We start from the raw sequence: 24120 nt of genomic DNA on the forward strand, positions 1-24120 counted from the left end.
CAAAGCAACTTTCGCCAACGAATAATTTCATTATCTCTCGAACCATCACCGGCAGAGTCGACAAAAAAAGAAAAAATATATTAAATTTGAAAACAACAATTGCAGGACAAAAATGCGAAATTCGTTTTGCTTTCGCTGGATGATGTTGGTTTCAATTATTTAGTAGGTTTTACTATTCTTTGATGAAAGAGATTTTAATTTTAAAGAATAATTAATGATTTTTTTCCAAGCATATAATAATTTTTGGAATTGCCAACATTTCAGAATTATTGATAAAATCTAAAAACAAAAGTATAATTTCAGAAAACCGTTTTAAAATATAAGAAAAGTCTTTTTCAACCAAAGTTGATCAACTTTGCAAACTTCATCTCAATCTCGCATGAAGGTGAAGGTGGGGTGGGGTACGGTGACCTTCCACGAATGTTTCTGAATAATGCGATGTGGCAGCATGGCATCCACCCAGGTGGAAAGGAGGTGGGGGGGATGAAAATGAGGAAAATTTGCTCGGAAAAAAGGGAGAGCAAAAAAATCTGCTGCTGCTGTACGCAAAACCATTGTTCTAACGATGGCATTTTTCCGCGGGCTATTCGTCCTTTTTGTTGCTTGGACGAAAGCTTCTGCAGTAAATATTTTTTCTTTTTTTCCTACGGATTGAGAAAGATTTTGGGGAATTGGACTTTCCGAAAGATTAGCTTGATTCGATTCTGGGGAAAGATCGAACTTTGACCTTTGGCTGTGTAGCAAATATTTGAACAAGAGCCAGATAATATCAGCTTAAAAAGATTCAATCCCCTTTTCGTAACAACTTTTGATAACTCAGCTGGAGGTCGTTTTAATTCAAATCGAAAACATGCACACTCAATGTTGCAAATATCCGACGCAAACACAATCATTTGTAGACTTTTTCGAGGATCATCCCCTTCCCAGTTTTACCCCAGGAGTCTTGTTTTTCCATCATGTCAAGTGTCACGCAAGAGGGTATCGCAAAAATATTGGTCACATGAAGAGGTCCTTGTTTGGTCGTCGTCTAAAGCGATTATAATCCTGGTACGAGGGTTGTTGTGAAGGCTGGAGAACACTTGAGATTGATATGTTTCGGGAGGTTAAGAGAAAATTTTTGCTTGCCGGGAAAAGTGATGAACACTTAAAAGACGTAGACCATTAAATGATTCATGAGATTTTCAAAATTTCTAGAGATGCAATAAAATTGCTGATACTGATACTGATTTTTCTCTGAAACAAATCAAATTTTCATTGATGAACAATTCAAAGCATTTTTGAATTTTAAAATTCGTAAATTGATCGGGATCCGGTAAAAATAAACAGCTTGCGCTTGGGACCTTTTGAAAACTATCCCGAGAATTGTATCTTACGATGTAAAATACATTGAAGAATTAAGATTTTATTCAATGATTTTTTTGTGAAAACTTGCTACTTGATTTTCCCATAATTAATAAAAAATGATGTGAACAGTAGATAATAAAGACAAAACACAGTATTGTAATGTTCGAAATTATTGTTACAAAAATTATTGAAGTGCATCTTTTCATTTAATTGTAAATTTCACAATCTCAAGAAAAAAAAAGAAAAAAAAACATTTTTTTCTCATAAGTAAAGCAAGTGATTTTTCGCGATTTCGGGGAAGCCGCGTGATCCGTGAAATTTAGTAAATACCGTGAGATGCCGCGAAAGTTTAAATAATTATTATAAAAAATACTTTTCAGAGTAAAAGGGCATTAATTCTTTTTTATTTGTACACTTTACGAATTTCCAAATAAAAATAACAATGCAAGGCATATTTAAAATAGATTTTTTTTAAATATTGTTCATTACAATATTCTTCGATGTGCATATAATTAATTGCCAATTTCCAGCAACATTTTTTGAATCCGCAAAATTCTCAAAAAATGTTAAAGAACGTTATTCAAAGCTACAGTAAGAGAAAAAGTAAAAAAAAACCGTATTATTTTTTAATCCCTAAAAAATTAATTCAATTATGGTCGAACAAGTTATATGCAAAAAAGTAAATGAGAAAAAGGTTTTATAATTTTGATTATAAGTGAAATTTTTTCTTCAATTGGTTTCAAATACAATACAGGCTAAAATAACTTGTATTTTGCATAGCTGAATCGTAATTTAGCTGACGAAAATTCTGCATAATTTTAAACAATTTAACGATTTTTTTTTTGTTGAGAATAAATATAACTTTATTTGAAATAAACATAACTGCTCACTTTTTCAGACTGTTTTCTGTACATAATTATGCCAGAACAAAACATTGCCGTGAAATTGCCGTGAAATGCCATGGTTTCAAAAACTAACATGCCGCGTAATTTCGATTTTTTGCCGTTAAAAAATCACCAGCCCTACTCATTAGTCATCAAATTTAACCATCCCTTGAAATATTTTTCATAAAATCAAAAAAAAAATCCTACCTTGCTTCAGAACATTGCCTGCCTTTGAACGAAAAACAAATAGGAATAAAGTCCCACAGATGACGAGGCACTTTTTCGAAGATTTTTGATCCCACCTTTCTGCAATGTTGCAAAATCAAACAATAAATCGAAAATGACTGTACAATTTTATGGACTCAATGCGCCGTTTAAGGATAGGCATTTTCAGATTCTATTTTTATCTCTCCAGCTTTTTTTTGCAATTTAAAAAAAACATATTTTCAAAAGCGAATTTCCTACAATTATAAAGCCTCTTAAAGTTTACAATTTGTGGAATAAAAGTTTTTCTCAATTTTGAACGGAAAATATTAGTTTGGTTCCATTTTCAAAGTTAAAATTGAACCTTTTGTGATTTTTTACTTAAAAGAGACAAAACACTTAGTTTTGACATTTTGAAAAGTTAAGGTTGATTCTTATATTTTGAAATTATTTTTATTAAGGTGAGCAGATAATTTCACAAAAGTAACATTTTTGCCTTCCTCACCTTACTGAGGAAAGGCTATAAAATCACTCGAAAATTGAACTTCTCAATTAGACCTCCTAGACCCACCTTCATGTATACCTATCGACTCAGAATCATATTCTGAGCAAATGTCTGTGTGTGTGGTGGGATGTTGATCAAAAAATTGTCACTCGATTATCTCGACATTGGCTGAACCGATTTTGTCCGTTTTGGCGTCATTCGATCCGTATTGGGGTCCCATAAGTCGCTATTAAAAATTATGCAGTTTAGTTAAGTACTTCAAAAGTTATGCTAAAAAAACGATTTTAACAAAAGTCCGGAAGATTGTAAAAAGGGTGGTTTTTGTAAGAAACCCCGGCACATTATACATTTTTAGAAAAGTATTTAAAAGACCATTCCAACGCGACCAATACATTGAAGATCTGACAACCCTATTAAAAGTTATTGGCACTTAAGTGTTATTTATGTACTTTTTGAAGCCGGATCTCGAATATCATGTTGAAAACGTTGTCCGGATCTATCATGCGACCTGTCGTTGGATAGTTAATCAAAAGACCTATCTATCATAAGTTATAAGCACTTAAGTGTTATTTATACACTTTTTGGAGGCCAGATCTCAGATACTTTGATGAAAACGTCGTCCAAATATATCATGCGTAAGTTCCCTGAAATATGAAGACTTGACTACCCAATCTGATGGTATGAACAATGAGTCAAATTGATAGAACATTTAAAGGTCCACCCTATTGTGTCTATTTTGGATAGCATTACCCTTTAAATGTGAGGAAGGCACCAACCACCTAAGGGTGGATTAAGTAACGTTTTTATCAAAGAAATTAGAATCAACAGTTTAGAGATGTTTTCAAATGATAAATGAGGGCTAATTAGGTGACACTGAGAAATGCTCCTTTTCCACCAATTTAAACATTCCAAAATTTAAAATTTTAACACACACACACACAGCAAAGAATCCGATGGTAAAATCGCATGCAAAAGCATGCACATCCCCTTCGTCAAAATAAACACTTAATATTACACACTGCATCTAATCTAATCTAATCTAATCTAATCTAACACAAACGCAGCCAGTCCGATGAAAGCATGCTGGAAAGTCTTGGGAAGAGATTACGCCCCAAGCACTTTTCTTGTCAATATTAATAATTGCAGTACATCCGAGAACACCCGAAGATGAATTGCAAAAATTAACGCGGCCAGCCCTTCTGCGTTGTGTTTACCGCAGAGAGGATTCTGTGAACGGATCCCATTTCACAGAATCTACAGGGGAGGAAGGAACACTTAATATTACACACTGCATGTACAATTTTTGCAAACACAAAAAAAAGTTGCAACCGACGGGATTCAAACCCAGCACCAACAGTAAGGACTGACGCCTTAGCCCACTCGGCCATCAGACCGGTGAAAATCTGTAAAGATAAACGCATATATGAGCTTGACATTTCGATCAAGTAGGTTTCCCATACTGATGGGCTACATATTTCAGGGTGTGAAATTACATAAAATTGCATAAAATAATGCAATACCGTAAACCGGGGTGACTTTGATAGGATTTCAATTTGTTTTTAGAATATTTTCCAACAGGTAAGGTTTTTCTCAAGATTAATATTTTTAAAACATGTACTGGGGTAGACCACACAAAGTCCATGCACTATTTCGGAAAAAAAGTTTTTTCAATAATGTTTAGAAAAATAGTTACGTTAAAAAATCTTAGTTTTAATTCCGGGGTGACTTTGATAGTCATAGTTTTTCTTGTTAAAATCATTTTCAAGATGTTCAAACTTTATTTGTACGCTAAATGTACCATCACTAAAGTAGCTGATATAGTTTTTAAGAAAAAAAATCAATGTTTATATTTAGTTAACTAAGTGAATAAGCTTTCTAGCAAAATACATATAAACTTTAGGTAAAATTGTTAAAAAGTCGGAATTTTGCCTGAAATTTGTTAAAACTAGTTTTGTTTATAAAATTATCGATTTATATTGCATTTTCTACTGATTTCGAAGCACGAATCACAAGTTTTCACATTTTACATGAAATTTGTTCTACTGAAATTGCTTATAAATTTGGAGATTTTATTTAATTGTGTTTCAGAAACACATATTATTTATTATTTACAAACTTTTTCAACCTTCTCTTAGTGGAAAATTGTCTAAAGAATCCGAAAATGCATTCTGTTTTCCGATTAAAAATCATGTTCATTGAGAAAATTATGACACTTTGAGAAGTTTAAAATAATGACTTTCATCAACATTTTCTAAACTATAGTTAGCCAACTTTTTAAACTTGTCAAAATTGTATGAAAAGTTCTTCTTGAGGTACTTTGAACACTTCTCTACCACGGTCAGTATGTTTCTAAACCATTCCTTACGTATTTTAATTGTACTCTTTATTTTGCGGAAAAATCGCAAACCTATCAAAGTCACCCCGGCTATCAAAGTCACCCCGTTTTACGGTATTTATTTTACACCCAGGCCTTTTACACGCAGCTGGATTACTACTCTTTAAGCTGCATTAGCGTTAGCATTAGCAGTAAAGGTTGTTGGTGCTGGGTTTGAATCCCGTCGGTTGCAACTTTTTTTTGTGTTTGGAAAAAATGTACATGCAGTGTGTAATATTAAGTGTTTATTTTGACGAAGGTGATGTGCATGCTTTTGCATGCGATTTTACCATCGGATTTTTGCTGTGTATGTTTGACATTTTTCAAAAATTCACCTTAAAAAAATCATATTAAAGTTCGCTATAATTTTGCAATTTATTTCGAGATTTTTTATTTTGTATTTTTCAGAAGAAATAGGTACACAGACAAAATGCAGATTTTTTAGTTAAACTTTTTGTCACTAAATTTTGAATTCTCTAAATAGGTTTTTTCCCTTTTTTATATTATGTAATATGTAATTTTACCTCTGAAAATGTGTAATTTTACCATTTTTCTGGTGTAATGTCACTTTTTCAGTCTAAATTGAGGTAAAATTACATCATAAAAGAGGTAATATTCAACCTTCCAAAATTACAGCTTCCAAATTTACATTAATTTTTTTCTGTGTAGGGAGACTAAATGAAACGGTTAAAAAGCAAAAAGCACCCCAACTTAAATGGAGACGAAAACTTATTGCCACCGTGATATAAAAAAAAATCAATGCTTTTCTAGTTCAGGAAAAAAGAGATTCGAACTCACTACCTCTGATTTCTAAACCTAATTGTTACCACTGAGGTCTTATCAAAGGAAAATGTCACAGTTCTGAACTGGGTTCTCCGTGCGTTTCAAAAAAGCCTACTGAACGAACGTTTCTTAGAGACGAGCGTTCGTTCTCAGAGCTGTTATTTTTCGTGCTGCTGTGTGAACTTGAACGAACGGAGAACCCGTTCAAAAGCATGACTGTTGATAGGCATAAATTTTAAAATTTCAAAATATTTGTTTTAGAAGAACATAAAATTTCACAATTTTCGAGAATAATAATGAAGTTGTACAGAGTTACTTAGATATGCATTCGTGAGACGTGTGGTTTAAAAAACAAATAATTTTTTAGCTCAATACAGTAACTTTTATCATGCCTGGAACATTTTGTAAAACTTTGTTACTTCAAAGTTTTGAAAATTTAGCATTGACTTTGAAATCAAATAAAACTTTTTATTGTTATTTTAAATTATAATTTCAAGCCTAGTTTGAACGTGAATGACGATTTGGCCAATATTTTCACTTTTGTTTTAAACCTTGAATTGAATAAAGAACCTCTTTTCAATTTCGATCTACTTTTTTTCCATTTTTGATGTTGTTTAGAAATTGCGATATTAGAAATTTATTAGATCAAAAGCATCTTGAATATGAAGTCTTTCTTATTTACAATTTTGTGTTCATTTTCTATGCAACCTTTGACAATTACATGAATCTTATTGTAAATTTGTGTACACGATTCTGTGATAATACATTTTTTATTGGCAATCAATATCAGGAATTTTTGCCAATACTAAAAACTAAAAAAAAATAAAGGACTAGAGCTGACGTTGAATTCAGTAACTTTAAAATATTTAGAAGGCATGTAAAGTTGGAATCATCACCCATTATTTCCCCCTTATTTGACACTGATGTTGTGGGTAATATTTCCTTTCATTTCCATAAATTTGCATTCACCAGTTGAACACACAATTTTTACCAAACACCCACTCACACACGTCAAAAATGCCCCGTTCCATCTCGACCCTTTTCCGAGGTTATTTTAATTAAACCGATCCATCTTCCGGTTTTTCCACAGCCCTGGGAGGCTGCTTCCGACATATGTTCTAAACATTCATTCCACCTCCCCCAACACAACACAAAACACAAGAAACGACCCACTTTTGCATCTTCTCTCGCTCCGAATGTAATGAAACAGAAGAACCCATCTTTTCCGAGCTTCCGAGTCGGGCAAAATAATGTTCCGGAATGTCGGAAGGCCCAACCGACTTTACGGCTTTTTGCCACACCTACACAAACACATTTTTTGTGTGACGTTTCTGGAGGGTTGGTGGAAAGGGATTTTTGGAAAGGGCTTTTCAAAAGGACTTGAAATCTTTGTTTTATTTTTTTTTTTTTTTGGTTTTCTTGACATTATTTTTCTCAAAAAATATTTTGTGTTGTTTTTTTTAATGTTATGAAATCTTTTTAAGTCTTCACATAAGACGATTCCGTAACATTTCCCAGTGCAGTGCTTAATCACCCTCTTTGCTTGTTAAGTCTGTTACTAAACGTCCCCCAGGCAGTGAGTGGAACTCCTTCGAGATCTACTTGTCACAACAACAGCACCGTATCGTGTTGCTCCAAGATCCTATACTAAATGTCCTACAGTTGGTCCTCTGGTAGCATATTTATGCGGATTCTTGTTGGGACTCGCCTTGTACCAAGGAGCAGTAATTTATTTAACCCTTCCTCTGCTGATGCAGGACTTGGCCTGCGAGGAGTCGTTTTTCCCTCCATCTTTAATTTCAATTTCCAATAACATGACTCCTGTGAGTGCGAGAGTGCATCATGAACAAATGGGATCTTCCAAGGAATTTCTCGAATTGCTTTGCTAACAGGTGCTTCGAGATACTCTACTCTAGAAGATGTGAACAATTGAGCTTCTTCACTCTGGTTAAATGAATTGATATGCTGACGTTGAAGGTAATAACTTGAAGAATCGTCATAGGACGAGAAGAACTCTGTGGTTGGACATTGCGTTGCAAGAGGTAAAAGGTGCTTTGCTTGTTAATTAAATTTCAATATCCTCATAATGGGAAAGAATGCCAACAACTATGCGAAGCACTAATTAAGAAATGTTTTTCCATCGGATCTATGCTTGCCTGAGTACTAATTGAATGCTTTTTTTCTCTCTCTCTTTTCCAGGTATGTCCAGGATTATTGCTGGTCAGCTTAACGATATTCAACAATTTAACAGTAAAATACCCCAAAATCTCCTCTCCTCAACCAAAAGACCGGAACAAACCTCTTACTGCCTCTTACTCCCCAACGAACGCCCCCGTCTTGACCCGCAAACGGCAATCATCGCGTAATCACGCCAATCAAAGCGTCACCGGGAAGGACGGCGCTGCCAGCATTCAGGCGCCAGCCAAATGGCACGAAAACAGGACGTCAGGCGATGAAGAAAATGGCCAAGACGACGACACGACCACTCATCATCACGACGACGATGTCCGTCTTTCTTCTATTATTAAGTCAGATAGCATGGGGAAAGTGTGTCGTCATCAGCCTGCTTTTGGAGGGTATGGTCAACCTTGGAGTTTAATTTAGGGTTGGTGGGCCAGATTTGGTCTTTCAACAACTCATAGTGAAAAAAAAGCCAAAAGCTCAAATTATCTTAGAGGTTACAATTAGGGGGGTACCTGTTAATATCACTTGTTCAGGTTAAACAACAAATTTGAAGTATTTTTTCACAAAAGAAGTTCAATAAACCGAACAGGTCACCCAACCCTCTAGCTTAAAAAATGGCTATCATTGTAGTCGTCCTTGTGCTATACAAACCAAATACAAACAAAAATGGCGACAATGACGGTGGCGAACTCGCTTGCTGCGATAAGATGAATTCGTGTTTTGGTATCCTCTCTCTGGTATCTGCTCTCAATAATGGGGTGTGTGACATTATCGCGCTGTCATCGGAAGCGTGACACTTGGAATAAAGTACTCGTAATGCAAAAGCCTTAAATAATACTTTTCACTTGGTTTTTTAGAAGTTAAATTTTTAATAATAAATAGGGAAACGGCATGTTATTCCATAGGGCATCTAATGTTGGCATATCAGCACTTTTGCGTTCGATTACAGCGTTTTTAACTCACATCAAGAAATAAATAGCCTAATGGGAGGTGAGCAAGCAAGTTTCTATCAAAACATTTGTTTGAAATATGCGAATTGGACGGAATCAGGACCGAGTCTTTAACGTGCCAAACATATGAGATTTTTTTTTCATTTTTTTTTTTGAAACGCACTTAGAAAGAAAATTGAAAAAAATGTATCTCCTCTCTCATGCACTAAAAGATAATAAAAAGAAACTCAATCACCCGTCACTCTTTATAGTTGAACATTATTTGTAAACAAACAAAATAAAAAAGCTTAATGGCGTTACAGTGAACATTCTGAAAAAAAGCTTTCTGATTGATGTATAGGGGTGATTTTTTTTTATTTCACGTCCAATTATCCATTTAGGGAGTGAGAAAAGCTAGCTGGCATTTTAAAGACGTTTCTACCTTTGTTTTTAGGCCTATTGGGTCCTAACTTTATTAAAGATTTAGCTCTTAACCTTAGCATAATGACAGTTTGTACATTCTCAAAAAGTTTAAAATCGATTTTAAGTTGATTTTGTAAAATTGGGATAGCGGCCTTTCTTGACCAAGAGCATCTTGTTTGACAGCCTTTTCTAAATGGACTTGGTTGATCCATCGCAAAATGTCGACATGTCATTTTTTTTGCGTGGAAATGAACAAAAATGTCAGAAATGTTTTTATCATGTACACCTGAATGTCCTGAATCCTTCTTTGTACCCTTTAGCCAAGAAATGAGAATGAATTTCGTCAAAAAGAGGAAATTTTCAATCGTTAAATTACGCGCCCCCACTTCGCTAATTGCACTAAATTCTTTCTTTCAGAGTGGCAAACTAAATAACTTTTAGGTGTAGTTTACTTATTCCACAAAAATTGGGGTAAATTCAATCGAAAAAGGTAATGCGTCATATTCAACCATACTTTTTAGTCTTCCAAAATTAAGCATTTTTTACTCTAATCAAACCAGATTTTATGCTTTTTGGGATTTAATGTGTTAAGCATACAAAATCCATGCAATAAGTGATTATTAGTGGTTTTGATCCTCTCGATTTCCGGAAATGGTGAAACTTATTTGAAGCAAAATAATATAAAGAAAATAGAAATTTGTCCAATGCATACTTGCCAATTCGGAAAGTGTGGCATTAAACTAGTTAACTAATCCAATCCAATTAAAATAGCTTTTTCAACCCAGAAACGAAAAACCGAAAAAGTTATATAAAGTTAGTAGCTTCTCTTCTTCAAAGTAACTTTTTAGGAAATATGTTAATTAACGTTTCAGATCGGCATCAAAATTCAATTATTCTCTCATTAACGCTCTGGCAGTTTTTTTTTAAATTTTAGGTCCTCTTGTTTAAAACATTCATTTCAACAACTTTTGGTTTGGTTGACAATTATTATAATTAGACAATTTTTTGGTTTTTTTTTTTGTCTTCTTAAAAGTTGTTGAGCTTACCAATCCAAGCAACTTTGTCGAAGATACCAAAATTTCATCTAGCAATCTACGCCTTCTATGACCAAATTAAGAGAAAGCATCTGAGCGAACCTTCAAAAATTAGTTTTTTGAACGTAGCAATTTTCGATTAAATTTTCAGAAGGTTCTATCTCCATAAGAAACCTGTGACTCATAGGTTGTTTTGAAAATTTACTCTAGAATTCAGGGTAAAGTTTTAGAGAAAAGTGATGTTCGGGGCACTTTAAGAGCTCTGGAAAAAAAGCATTTTTTTTTTTTGACAGGTCATTTTGGACTTAAGGGTCAAAGTTATACCTCAAAAAGGCGCTGGTCAAATTTTAAGTGCCTTATTGCATCAGAAAGGGGAGATTTAGCACTACAAACACTGAACAAATCTCGAGTCTTTAAACTCGAGATATCTTCATTTGAAAATGTCTTATTTTTAAGGGAAAAGTGTATGGGACCAAAAAAAAAGTTGGAAAAGAAAATAAAAAAAAGTAAGATTTTGAAAATCACCCTAATCGTGAACCATCCTTATTTTCAACCAAACCAATAGTTGACTCTTTCCATTTGCTTCAACTCTTCTGAAGACACCAAAGCTCCAAAAGTAAACCATTTTTCGGAAAAATCAATTTTCCACTTAATTTTGCGATCTGGACCACTGTGCATTGTTATTGTAAATATTTTTTAATTAATGTTTAAAGTTTAGAAGGCAAAAATAAAATTGCATTGAAATAATGCTAAATTAAAAGAAATTTTTAAAAAACAAATTATGTCTACTACTACTACGATACGACAAATTCATTAGAAATAGGAAAAACCACTCAGTGAATGTTAAGATTTGTAATAGAAAATACTGTACATCATGAGTCCCAACAGGCTCTAGAAATGAACTTGCATTAGCAGATTCCAAAAGCTTTTGCAACCAGCAGAAATAATACCACAAAGTAATAACAATCTCGAATCTTGGTTGAGAAGTGCTAGGGAAATTTTCAACGTTCATTATTTGTTTGAATAAATTTTGAAAAGTTTCAAGTTAGTTATCATTAAAGTTGCTATTTTGGGTTATTTTCATATCCTCAAAGAGCCACTATATTATATTGAAAAATGCTATCGTATCGAAAAATAGACACATTTTCCAATTCTTTAGTCAATTTTCTGCAAAAAACAGATACAAGAAGTATCTAAATAAAGATTTATGAATGTGTGCTAGGTCCAATAATATGTTCATATTCCAAAGCAGCTTCAGTAGAATATATTTTATGGTAATTAAGGCGCAATTTATCGATATTTTCATGATTTTTTTTCCAAATATTTCATATTAAATTTTAGCCTATATCAATCAACTAATTGCTTCAAAATTCAAGTATTGTGCTATTTCTATGAAAAAAAAATCTTGACAAAGAATTATCACCAAACTTTATTAAAAAAAAAACTCCCATAAAAAAAATCACCACGTCCTTCGCACGTTCGCTTCACAGAACATCGCCTCATTAACGTTCATTGTACCCCTCGTTTCACCTCGTTTGGCATCCTCGTCGAGAGTAATAGATAGTAGTGTCATGTCTCGCCCCGAGGTCAATGAAAAGAGCCATCATCAAAGTGGCGGTGGTGGACTCAGCCACAGCTGGAAATTGTATCTTTCTTCATCAGCTTCTTCAGTTTTAGTTTTTTTTCTGGAATCTATTACCTACAGTTTAAAATTCCTTTTTACGAAGTATTACAATATTATTTGGCATGATTTAAAAAAGGTAAAAATTAATTAAATGTGCAGACAACTTTTATTTTAAACCATAACGCCTCTACGTTAAATGTCGCTCAAGTGTGGGGACCATCGCTGATGGCGTCAGCCATAAGCAATTTATTTCGCTCGCTCGTTCACTTTCACTGATGGTTTTACGCTCAACCTTTTTTCCAGTAACGATCCCGGTTGACCCTATTATAGAAGAGGTGACCTTTTTCTTCTCTTTTAGTGCGAAAGTCTTCTTCAAATTGAGTTTAAATGTTGGCTTTTTTCAACTTTCAACGTTAGTTGGAAAAGATTCGACAAGTCAGATTCTTCGAAACTGTCATCGACCAACCCTATTGTGATGACATCGAAGAAAAAGTATGAAGTTCACAAAGTTATGCTCAGTCCAGTGGAAGGCGCCGATAATAACAATAGATAGTGACAAGGGCTATTCTTCCCGCTCATTTGCTCCGTCAAGTTTCGCTGTCACACACACACACACATGCTTCTCTAGTGTAAACTTTTTCCCTTCGTCCTGAGGACTTTGAAGGCGATAGTGGCTATTCAGTTAGTGACCGTATTCTGGGGTGATTTTTAACAGTTGAAATTATCTCTCTTGAAACTGATTTTGATAAGTTTGATAGTGAATCTGCTCTCAACGACTCAAAAATAATGTTCAAGTTGATATTAAAAATCCCAAATTTCAAGCAAACTTACCCTGAAGTGACGGTGTCACGTTTTCACTACTCGAATCTTTTGTTGTGCCACCATCATCATCGCCATAGTTGGAGGAGCTCCTCTTCGTAATTCTTTTGTGTGAGGAAACACACACACGCACAGTATGACACGTGGACGTGGCGTAAGTGTGCTAATATGCCAAAGGGCAATCGAGGGTTTCCATTACTGGGTGGTCTGTTGACATGGATCACGTCCTTGGAGGAAGTTGGCTGATAGTTTTTCTTCAATTTTGTTTGTTTTGGAAAAAAAATCGTCGAAAAATTAGTTTACTTAAACGTGAACAAAGTTCACGGCATCGTGAACTAGGCGTTACGCTTTGTAATTTGTCGATTTCTCCAAATCAATAAAACATTTTCGCAATCTTTTTGATGCAAATTTTTAATCGCGTGTCAATCTGCAAGTTGCTTCAAAAACATTTCAAAAATGTTTGTGCTTTTTTGAAAAAAAAAAAAAATGACGGAACACAAAACGTAACGCCTAGGAACTATTTCAAGCTAAATAACTTGATTATTAAAGCTCTGCTTCGTCTGAAAGAAAAAAAATCAAGGAAAATCTCCCCTCAAAGGACACACACGTGATGAATTCCGTGTTCAGCTACTGGAAAGGAAAAAAGGGATTCCCTCCCAAGATCTTGGTGACGATTTTGCTAGTTTTTTCTTCCTCATCACCAGAAAATTCAATTTAGCTTTATTCGCAGCTTTCCGGTGTGTGTGCGAGCCGGAACGGAAAAAGCCCCGCCTTCTCGCGCGCGTAATCACGGAAAAGGGGAAAAGCATTGGATTACAAAGATATATATAGAAGAAGCCTCCTCTTGAAATAGTTTCATTTTGTGCTACTTACTGGGCAATTTTGCGCAGCATGACGGAGATGCGACGGCAAAAATGGTAGTTAAAATGCAATTATTGTAAAATTTAATGCTTTTAAGGGTGAAGGCATCTGGGCACATTAGGGTTGATTGCAGAGGAATGGTTTTGTCACAGCGAACGATGCATATTTTGCAGAAATCTGCAACAGTTGTGTTTTATTGATCTTTTCAGGACAAAACACTAAAAAATTGCTTAATTTATATTGTTTAAAAATTATTTGAAAGAAGATCTCCTAAAATTATTTGATAAAGTATGCAGTAATTTTTGTAGTGTCCCAGACTACGCCTCTAAGCATTTTTACAATTTAATTGGTAATGTTGCCATTCTATAGCATAAATATAAAAACATGAAAAAAATAGAAAAGCAAAATGTAATGATAGGAGGCAATGCTGTTAATCGTTGAATCAACGTCATCGATGTCGTTGATCGTTGATTTAAACGTAATCGCAATCGCAGCCATCGTTGATTTAATCGTCAACGTCAACGGAGTCGTTGATATAATCGGCGTTGATCAACGCGTTGATTATCGATAATCAACGCGTTGATCAACGGCGTTGATCAACGGCGTTCTTTTATAGTTTTCTAGAGTTTTATGAGGAAAGAACGATTTTTTCATAAATGTATTGATTAGGAAACATTCTTAAATAGATGTGACATGGTTGTTCGGGGTTCCGGGTGTACCAAGAGGACCGAAGTGACCGGATATTAAACGTAATTTAAGCCCTAGCTAATTGCTGGTCACTTCCAACAAGTCCAATCAGGATTTTTCTTATGTAAATGACACCGAGGACGGACAATTGGGAACCGAGATATCTCGCGTGGTTAAATATCGACAGAATTTGTTTTTCTATGATACAATACTGAACAGACCGCATGACCCATTTTACAGAACCCAGATTGAGATTGGCCAAGATGTCAAACTTCATGACAGACCGGAGTAGCCTACTGTTGGTGATGAATGAGTTTTGATCGAACCCCAAGAGATAAATCTTCCGTGTGGTGCCGAAAACCGATCGCAGTAGGTCATAAATATTTTGTTTACTCTTTGAATTAGCAGAAAGCTACTCCGGTCTGTCATAAAGTTTGACATCTTGGCCTATCTCAATCTGGGTTCTGTAAAATGGGTCATGCGGTCAATTCAGTATTGTATCATATGATATTTAACCACTGTCGATATTTAACCACGCGAGACTCTTACTGAACCCGCCGGAACAATAATTCCGGTGAAAATCCGACCATATCTCGGTTCCCAATTGTCCGTCCTCGGTGTCATTTACATAAGAAAAATCCTGATTGGACTTGTTGGAAGTGACCAGCAATTAGCTAGGGCTTAAATTACGTTTAATATCCGGTCACTTCGGTCCTCTTGGTTCACCCAGAACCCCGAACAACCATGTCATATCTATTTAAGGATGTTTCCCAATCAATACATTTATGAAAAAATCGTTCTTTCCTCATAAAACTCTAGAAAACTACAAAAGAACGCCGTTGATCAACGCGTTGATTATCGATAATCAACGCGTTGATCAACGCCGATTATATCAACGACTCCGTTGACGTTGACGATTGAATCAACGATGGCTGCGATTACGATTACGTTTAAATCAACGAACAACGACATCGATGATATAAACGCCGTTGATTTCAACGATTAACAGCATTGATAGGAGGTGGTAGAATAGGCCATATACTACCAAAAACAAACATAAACTAAGCAAGATAAATGCAAATTAAAAAACCTAAAAATAAAACAAGAGAAACATAAAACAAGATTAGTCAAGTTTTTTGTAGAACAAAACTTGCTGAAAATGACCTCATGAACACGGGGAAAAAATCGAAAAAAAATTTGGGCAGTAGATGGTTAATTCATTTTTTGATTATGGACAGTTCTCTCAGATTTCGGTCATTCGATTTTTTTGTACTTTTTTATCCGACTGAAACTTTTTCGGTGCCTTCGGTATGCCCAAAGAAGCCATTTTGTATCATTAGTTTGTCCATATAACTTTCCATACAAATTTGGTAGCTGTCCATACAAAAATGATATAAGAAAATTCAAAAAATCTGTATCTTTTGAAGGAATTTTTTGATCGATTTGGTGTCTTCGGCAAAGTTGTAGGTATGGGTACGGACTACAAAGGAAAAAAAATGATACACGGTAAAAAAAATTTTGGTGATTTTTTATTTCACTTTTTGTCACTAAAACATGGTTTGCAAAAAACATTATTTTTATTTTTTTTTATTTTTTGATATGTTTTAAAGGACATTAAATGTCAACTTTTCAGTAATTTCCAGGTTGTGCAAAAAATCTTTGACCGAATTATGAATTTTTTAATCAATACTGATTTTTTCAAAAAAAATGAAATATTCGTCGCAAAAAAATTTCAACTTCATTTTTCGATGTAAAATCAAATTTGCAATCAAAAACTGCTTCAATGAAATTTTGATAAAGTGCACCGTTTTCAAGTTAAATCTATTTTTAGGTAACTTTTTTGAAAATAGTCGCAGCTTTCATTTTTTTAAATTAGTGCACTTGTTTGCCCACCTTTGAAAAAAATATTTTTGAAAAGCTGAGAAAATTCTCTATATTTTGCTTTTTTGAATTTTGTTGATACGACCCTTAGTTGCTGAGATATTGCCATGCAAAGGTTTAAAAACATGAAAATTGATGTTTTCTAAGTCTCACCCAAACAACCCACCATTTTCTAATGTTGATATCTCACCAACTAATGGTCCGATTTTCAATGTTAAAATATGAAACATTCGTGAAATTTTCCGATCTTTTCGAAAATAATATTTTCACAATTTTTAAACCAAGACTAACATTTTAAAAGGGCACAATATTGAATGTTTGGCCCTTTTGAAATGCTAGTCTTGGTTTACAAATTTTTGAAAATATTTTTTTGAAAAGATCGGAAAATTTCACGAATGTTTCATATTATTAAATTGTAAATCGGACCATTGGTTGCTGAGATATCGACATTAGAAAATGGTGGGTTGTTTGGGTGAGACTTAGCAAACATCAATTTTCATGTTTTTTTAACCTTTGCATGGCAATATCTCAGCAACTAAGGGTCGTATCAACAAAGTTCAAAAAAGCAAAATGTAGAGAATTTTCTCAGTTTTTCAAAAAACATCTTTCAAAAGTGGGCAAACATGTGCACTATTTTAAAAAAATAAAAAACTGCTACTATTTTCAAAAAAAGTTACCTAAAAATGGATTTAAATTGAAAACGTTGCACTTTATCAAAATTTCACTAGAGTACTTTTTGATTGCAAATTTGATTTTACATCAAAAAACGATGTTGAAACATTTTTGCGACGAATATTTCGATTTTTTGAAAAAATCAGTATTGATTAAAAACATCATAACTCGGTCACCGTGTCACCGCCGGGACCGTGGTGTAGGGGTAAGCGTGGTTGCCTTTCACCCAGTCGGCCTGGGTTTGATCCCAGAAGGTCTCGGTGGCAAATTTTGAGACGAGATTTGTCTGATCACGCCTTCCGTCGGACGGGAAGTAAATGTTGGTCCCGGACTAACCTAAAAAAGGTTAGGTCGTTAGCTCAGTCCAGGTGTAGGAGTCGTCTCCCTGGGTCCTGCCTCGGTGGAGTCGCTGGTAGGCAGTTGGACTAACAATCCAAAGGTCGTCAGTTCGAATCCCGGGGTGGATGGAAGCTTAGGTGTAAAAAGAGGTTTGCAATTGCCTCAACAATCAAGCCTTCGGACACTTAGTTTCGAGTAGGAATCTCGCAATCGAGAACGCGAAGGCAATGCTGTAGAGCGAATAATTTGATTTTGAACTCGGTCAAAGATTTTTTGAACAACCTGGAAATTTCTGAAAAGTTGGCATTTAATGTCCTCTAAAACATATCAAAAAATAAAAAAAATTAAAAATAGTGTTTTTTTTTGCAAATAAAGTTTTAGTGACAAAAAGTCAAATAAAAAATCACCAATTTTTTTTACCGTGTTTCATTTTTTTTCCAGTGTAGTCCGTACCCATACCTACAACTTTGCCGAAGACACCAAATCGATGAAAAAATTCCTTCAAAAGATACAGATTTTTGAATTTTCACATATCATTTTTGTATGGACAGCTGCCAAATTTGTATGGAAAGTAATATGGACAAACTAATGATGCAAAATGACTTCTTTGGGCATACGAAGGCACCAAAAAAGTTTCAGTCGGATTAAAAAATACAAAAAATAAAATTGAAGAAAAAAGACCGCTTTCGTAGAGAATTGCTCTTATGTTTTTTTGTTGATTTTGTTGATTTGGTTGATTTGGCTGATTTTGGTGATTTTGTTGATTTTGTTGATTTTGTTGATTATGTTGATTTTGTTGATTTTGTTGATTTTGTTGATTTTGTTGGTTTTGTTGGTTGATTTTGTTGATTTTGTTGATTTTGTTGATTTTGTTGATTTTGTTGATTTTGTTGATTTTGTTGATTTTGTTGATTTTGTTGATTTTGTTGATTTTGTTGATTTTGTTGGTTTTTGTTGGTTTTTGTTGATTTTGGTAATTTTGTTGATTTTTGTTGATTTTGTTGATTTTGTTGATTTTGTTGATTTTGTTGATTTTGTTGATATTGTTGATTCTGTTGATTCTGTTGATTCTGATGATTTTGTTGATACTGTTGATTTTGTTGATATTGTTGATTTTGTTGATTTTGTTGATTTTGTTGATTCTGTTGATTTTATTGATTTTGTTGATTTAATAGATTTTTTTTTATTTTGTTGATTTTGTTAATTTTGTTGATGTTGTTGATCTTGTTATTTATTTTTTTTTTTGATTAGGTTGATTTTGTTGATTTTTTAGAATTTGTTGAATTTATTGATTTTTTTGATTTTGTTGAATTTTTTGATTTGGTTGATTTTGTTGTTTTTGCTGAATTTGTTGATTTTGTTGATTCTTTTGATTATGTTGCTTCTGTTGAATCTGTTAATTTTGTTGATTTTGTCGATTTTTGTTGATTTTGTTGATCTGGTCGATTTTTGTTGATTTTGTTGATTTTGTTGATTTTGTTGATTTTGTTGATTTTGTTGAGTTGTTGAGTTGTTGAGTTGTTGAGTTGTTGAGTTGTTGAGTTGTTGAGTTGTTGAGTTGTTGAGTTGTTGAGTTGTTGAGTTGTTGAGTTGTTGAGTTGTTGAGTTGTTGAGTTGTTGAGTTGTTGAGTTGTTGAGTTGTTGAGTTGTTGAGTTGTTGAGTTGTTGAGTTGTTGAGTTGTTGAGTTGTTGAGTTGTTGAGTTGTTGAGTTGTTGAGTTGTTGAGTTGTTGAGTTGTTGAGTTGAGCTGATTTTGTTGATTTTGCTGATTTTGTTGATTTTGTTGGTTTGGTTGATTTTGTTGATTTTTTTTATTTTGTCGTTTTTTGTTGATTTTGTTGATTTTGTTGATTTTGCTGATTTTGTTGATTTTGTTGATTTTGTCGATTTTGTTGGTTTTGTTGATTTTGTTAATTTTGTTAATTTGCTGGTTTGTTAAATTGTTGCTTTATTGGTTTGTTGGTTTATTGGGTTGTTGATTTGATGGTTTGTTGAGTTGTTGAGTTGTTGAATTGTTGATTTGTGATTTTTCAATCTTTTGAAGCTCAATCCCACAATAAATATCATTCCATTCAAATTTCAAGCTCACACAGATTTCCTTTTGTCAGTCAGTTAGAAAAGCACACACCTGAACGATTAAATTTATATTATCTTTGCTAGTCACGAACTAGGTGTGGCAAACACCAACTACTTTCGCTCGTTATGAACTACTGTACAATTGCACACACGCTAACGTTAAGCGTTAGCCATTTTTCATCGCTAGAAAGGTAAAAATAGTTTGTTCTAAAAATATAAATCAAGACTAACGGATGATTTGTAGGTTAGCTTTATTTATTGCAATTTTTTAGCTTTTTAGAGCAGAAAACCACCTCAACCTAAAGTGCGTCACTTCCACCTCTTGTTCCAGACCCAAATTGGATCATTTACGGTGTCATTATCTACTTAAGTTTCGTTCAACGGCAGAAAACGGAACCTGCCTTCTTTGTCTGGTTTGAAAAAAAGAGTGTGAATTGGTGACACACGACCTGGAACGTTCAGTCAAGGTTGGTGGAATCGACGTAATTTTAGCAGGTGACATTGAAATGTCAAAAATGAACACAGAAAATCTACAAGATACAATTTTGACAACTCTCTTTCAACGATTTTAAAAGCAGGTGTCACCCCGCACTCTTAAGGCAAAATGAACAGATTTGACCCAAATGCAAAGTCCTTGCAAAAGGAATTCCCAGTTTATTGTCCGTTGCACATCGTTTCTGAAAGCAACGCAACGCAAAAAAAAGATCCTTCATTGTTTCCAATCTGTCGACAACGGTCAGAAAACCGTTCACACTCCTCGAACTGCCACTCGAGCTGACAGTTCTTTCAGTGTGTGCGTGTGTGAGTCTCACATTTATTGAATTTTTCTGTTTTTTTTTTGTTCTGAGGCTCGGAAACCAAAAGAATGCTTGCCTCTCTCTAGTCATAAGGGGAATGTGGATTAACATTTGAAAGTGGCTTATAAATTAAATTTTTAAATTAATATTTGATTTTTATTGATGATTATTTGTTTTATTTTGTTAAAATTCTACATATAGTATTTTCACATTCCTTTTTTTATTTTTATAAGCTTTTTCGAAATAATACCCCGTAACTATCGATGATAGCACTGATGTTGCACACTGCATTGCTGGCAGTATGTTGCACTTGGTTGGCTGTCGAACCGGAATGCAGCCTCCCAGTCCCAGTGAGCAGCGAATGATATGTCTATGACAGCAGATTTCTTTTCAGCTGCCAACAACTTTTTTTTTGTGCGGAGCAGAATTTCCTCTGGCGAAGGCTCTCTCTTTCGGAAAAAAAATCATTGATTTCACCAGGAGCGATGGCCTTTTATTGGAATCTAAAAGGATTTTTTGAAATTTGTTCAGAGGCGTTTTTTCTTCACTCTACTCTACACTCTTCTCTACACTCTACTCTACACTCGACTCTACACTCTACTCTACACTCTACTCTATAGTCTACTTAACACTCTACTCTACACTCTACTCTACTCTACACTACACTCTACACGGTGGACGGCACTGGGGACGAAGCGAAATCGAGCGCTGCTCGACAGAACGCAGAGACTGATGGCCATGCGGGTTGCAAGCGCGTACAGGACCATTTCGTCGGAAGCAGTTGGCGTCATAGCCGGAATGATCCCCATCGGCATCACACTGGAGGAGGACACCGTGCGCTACACCCGGAGAGGCACGAGAGGTATCCGGGAAGCTGCGAAAGCCGAATCGCTGGTAAGGTGGCAACGTGAGTGGGACACCACGGAGAAAGGCAGATGGACGCATCGGCTTATCCCGTCCGTATCCACGTGGGTGAGCAGAAGGCATGGAGAGGTCACCTTCCACCTCACACAGTTCCTGTCGGGCCATGGCTGCTTCAGGAAGTACCTGCACAGGTTCGGACATGCAGAGTCTCCTCTCTGTCCGGACTGCGTCGATTGCGAGGAAACACCGGAGCACGTGGTGTTTAGCTGCCCTCGCTTCGAGGCAGCGCGAAGCGAAATGCTGGCCATTATCGGAGCAGACACCAGCCCGGATAATGTGGTGCGAAGAATGTGCAGCGACATCGCCAAGTGGAATGCGGTCGTCGGAGCGGTGACGCAGATCACTTCGGCTCTCCAGCGGAGATGGAGAGACGACCAGAGGAGGAACGACTAGAAGCCTAGTCGAAAACCCACGAGTGTGGCTGTGAAGGAGAGCACGTTATGATGGTCGGCTCTACCAAATCGGTACACGTCTCGATGGTCACAGGAGTTGAGAACCCACGAGTGTGGCTGTGAAGGAGAGCACGTTATGACGGTTGGCTCTACCAAATCGGTACACGTCTCGATGGTCCAAGGAGAGGGCTGCATATGACTAACCGATCAAAAGCAACGCGATTCTTGGGCGCGGTTAAACCCTCGCATGGACTCATATGTATGTAGAACAGGAAATGGTTCTAGCAACCGGCATGGATCCTGTAAGTAGACTAGTGCAGAAAATGCAACGCCTCCCCCCGAAGTTATACCGAAAGGTGGTCCCGGGGGGAAAAGGGCACGGCGTTCAAGGACTGGTTTAGTGGGTCGGGTAAACTCTTTTTGTTTTCCCAACCCCACACTACCTGAGAAATGAATTCTCAGGTGTCTGAGAGCAGATTCCGACCTTGTAAAAAAAAAAAAAAAAAAAAAAAAACTACACTCTACACTACACTCTACTCTACACTCTACTCTACCTTCTACCCTACACTCTACTCTAATCTCTACTTTACTCAACAATCCAGTCTACTCTACTCTACACTCCAGTCTACTCTACTCTATACTCTACTTAATACTCTACTCTACTCTACATTCTACTCTACTCTACACTACATTCTACTCTTATCTCTACTTTACTCAACACTCCAGTCTACTCTACTCTACACTCTACTCTACACTCTACTCTACACGCTACCCTACACTCTACTCTAATCTCTACTTTACTCAACAATCCAGTCTACTCTACTCTACACTCCAGTCTACTCTACTCTACACTCTACTCTACACTCTACTCTACACTCTTCTCTACACTCTACTCTACACTCTACTCTACTCTACACTACACTTTTTTTTTACTTTTTCATAGAATAAAAAAAAAACGTTCAGACTCTCATTCAGACTACGCCCCTGACCTGCCTGCCATCATCCTGATGCCTTGCACCAATTAAAGATTTATTGCCTTTTTCAGTTTTTTTTTCGTCAATTTGTTTTCGAATTCAAACCATTTTTTTTCCTCCTCGATCTCCAATCGATCCAACCAGTGACAAAGACACGCCCGTTCGGTCTTCTTGTTGCGCTCTCGCTCTACGAAATCGAAACCGAATTTCCATCTCGTCAAATAATTCGATTTGAGCAGGGATCGGTTCGGCGAGCGCTTGGTGCGGAAAAGCGATTTTCCCTCTATTGAGTTTTCCAATTATTTTCCAGGGGATGGCTTTCACCAAGCATGAGCATGAGCTTTTCCAGTTCACTCCTTTGATGTCCCCGAGGGTGCGTGTGACGAAAAAGCTTTCAAGTGAGGAAGGCTGATTTTATTTCCAGATTGGTTCAAATTTTGCTCTTGAAACAAATTTGAAGGCTGGCAACGAAATTATGTGAAAATTATTGAGCATCAAATCTTAAATATTCCGAATTCTTTATTTTTAATAAAAAAAATAGCGTCATTGAAATTTTTTGAACCATTCTAACTTGATAGTACTTCTCGTCTTGACAAACCCTTCAGCAGTTTCTATGAACTAAATCTAATGTCTCGCTAGAAAAGAAATATCTTCTCAAATATTTATCATTTCGAAAGAAAATTATGTGAAAATTATTGAGCATCAAATCTTAAATATTCCGAATTCTTTATTTTTAATAAAAAAAATAGCGTCATTGAAATTTTTTGAACCATTCTAACTTGATAGTACTTCTCGTCTTGACAAACCCTTCAGCAGTTTCTATGAACTAAATCTAATGTCTCGCTAGAAAAGAAATATCTTCTCAAATATTTATCATTTCGAAAGAAAATTATTCCAACCTATCACATTTACACAAGAATGTCAATCCTCTCAGAACAAACTGGAATTCTGAGCTCCTACCCACAAGTCACAAGTCCGAATTGATTTGTTTGCTTTTTTCCTGCTAACACCACAGAGTTCAGGGCAGGGGACTTCAAGGAATTCAGAAGTCATAACGAATTAATTTGACTTCCTCGGGAAATTGGAAAACAATATGTGGGAGGTTGGAGGTCTCTAGGAATTAGCGGAATTGAGTTTGATTGCAGAGAAGTTTTTTGGGAATTCGTATAAAACTCAATTTGTTACTTTTCATTTTCGGATGAAACTGAACCATAATTTAACTTGATTGATATTAATATTCAAAATTTTTGATTTGTGAATATGCATTTAAAACTTTATACCAATAAATTCCTTGAAAAGTTGAAAATCCTAAAATCTTTGGAATTGTTAAAATTGAAAAACACCCATTAAAAATTATGAAGTTTTGAATGGATTTTTGAAATCTTCGAAATCTTTGTAATTTTTGTAATT

At 35.3% G+C, this 24120-nt stretch overlaps 1 protein-coding gene across 8 annotated transcripts in view; it reads left to right on the top strand.

Annotated features, from left to right (window-relative positions):
- Nucleotides 1-24120, top strand: part of LOC120423869 (fasciclin-1) — a 634253-nt gene that overhangs the window by 141613 nt on the left and 468520 nt on the right. The gene's annotated exons all lie outside the window — the stretch shown is intronic.

The sequence above is a fragment of the Culex pipiens genome, chromosome 1 (assembly GCF_016801865.2).
Source record: "Culex pipiens pallens isolate TS chromosome 1, TS_CPP_V2, whole genome shotgun sequence".
NCBI lineage: Eukaryota > Metazoa > Arthropoda > Insecta > Diptera > Culicidae > Culex > Culex pipiens.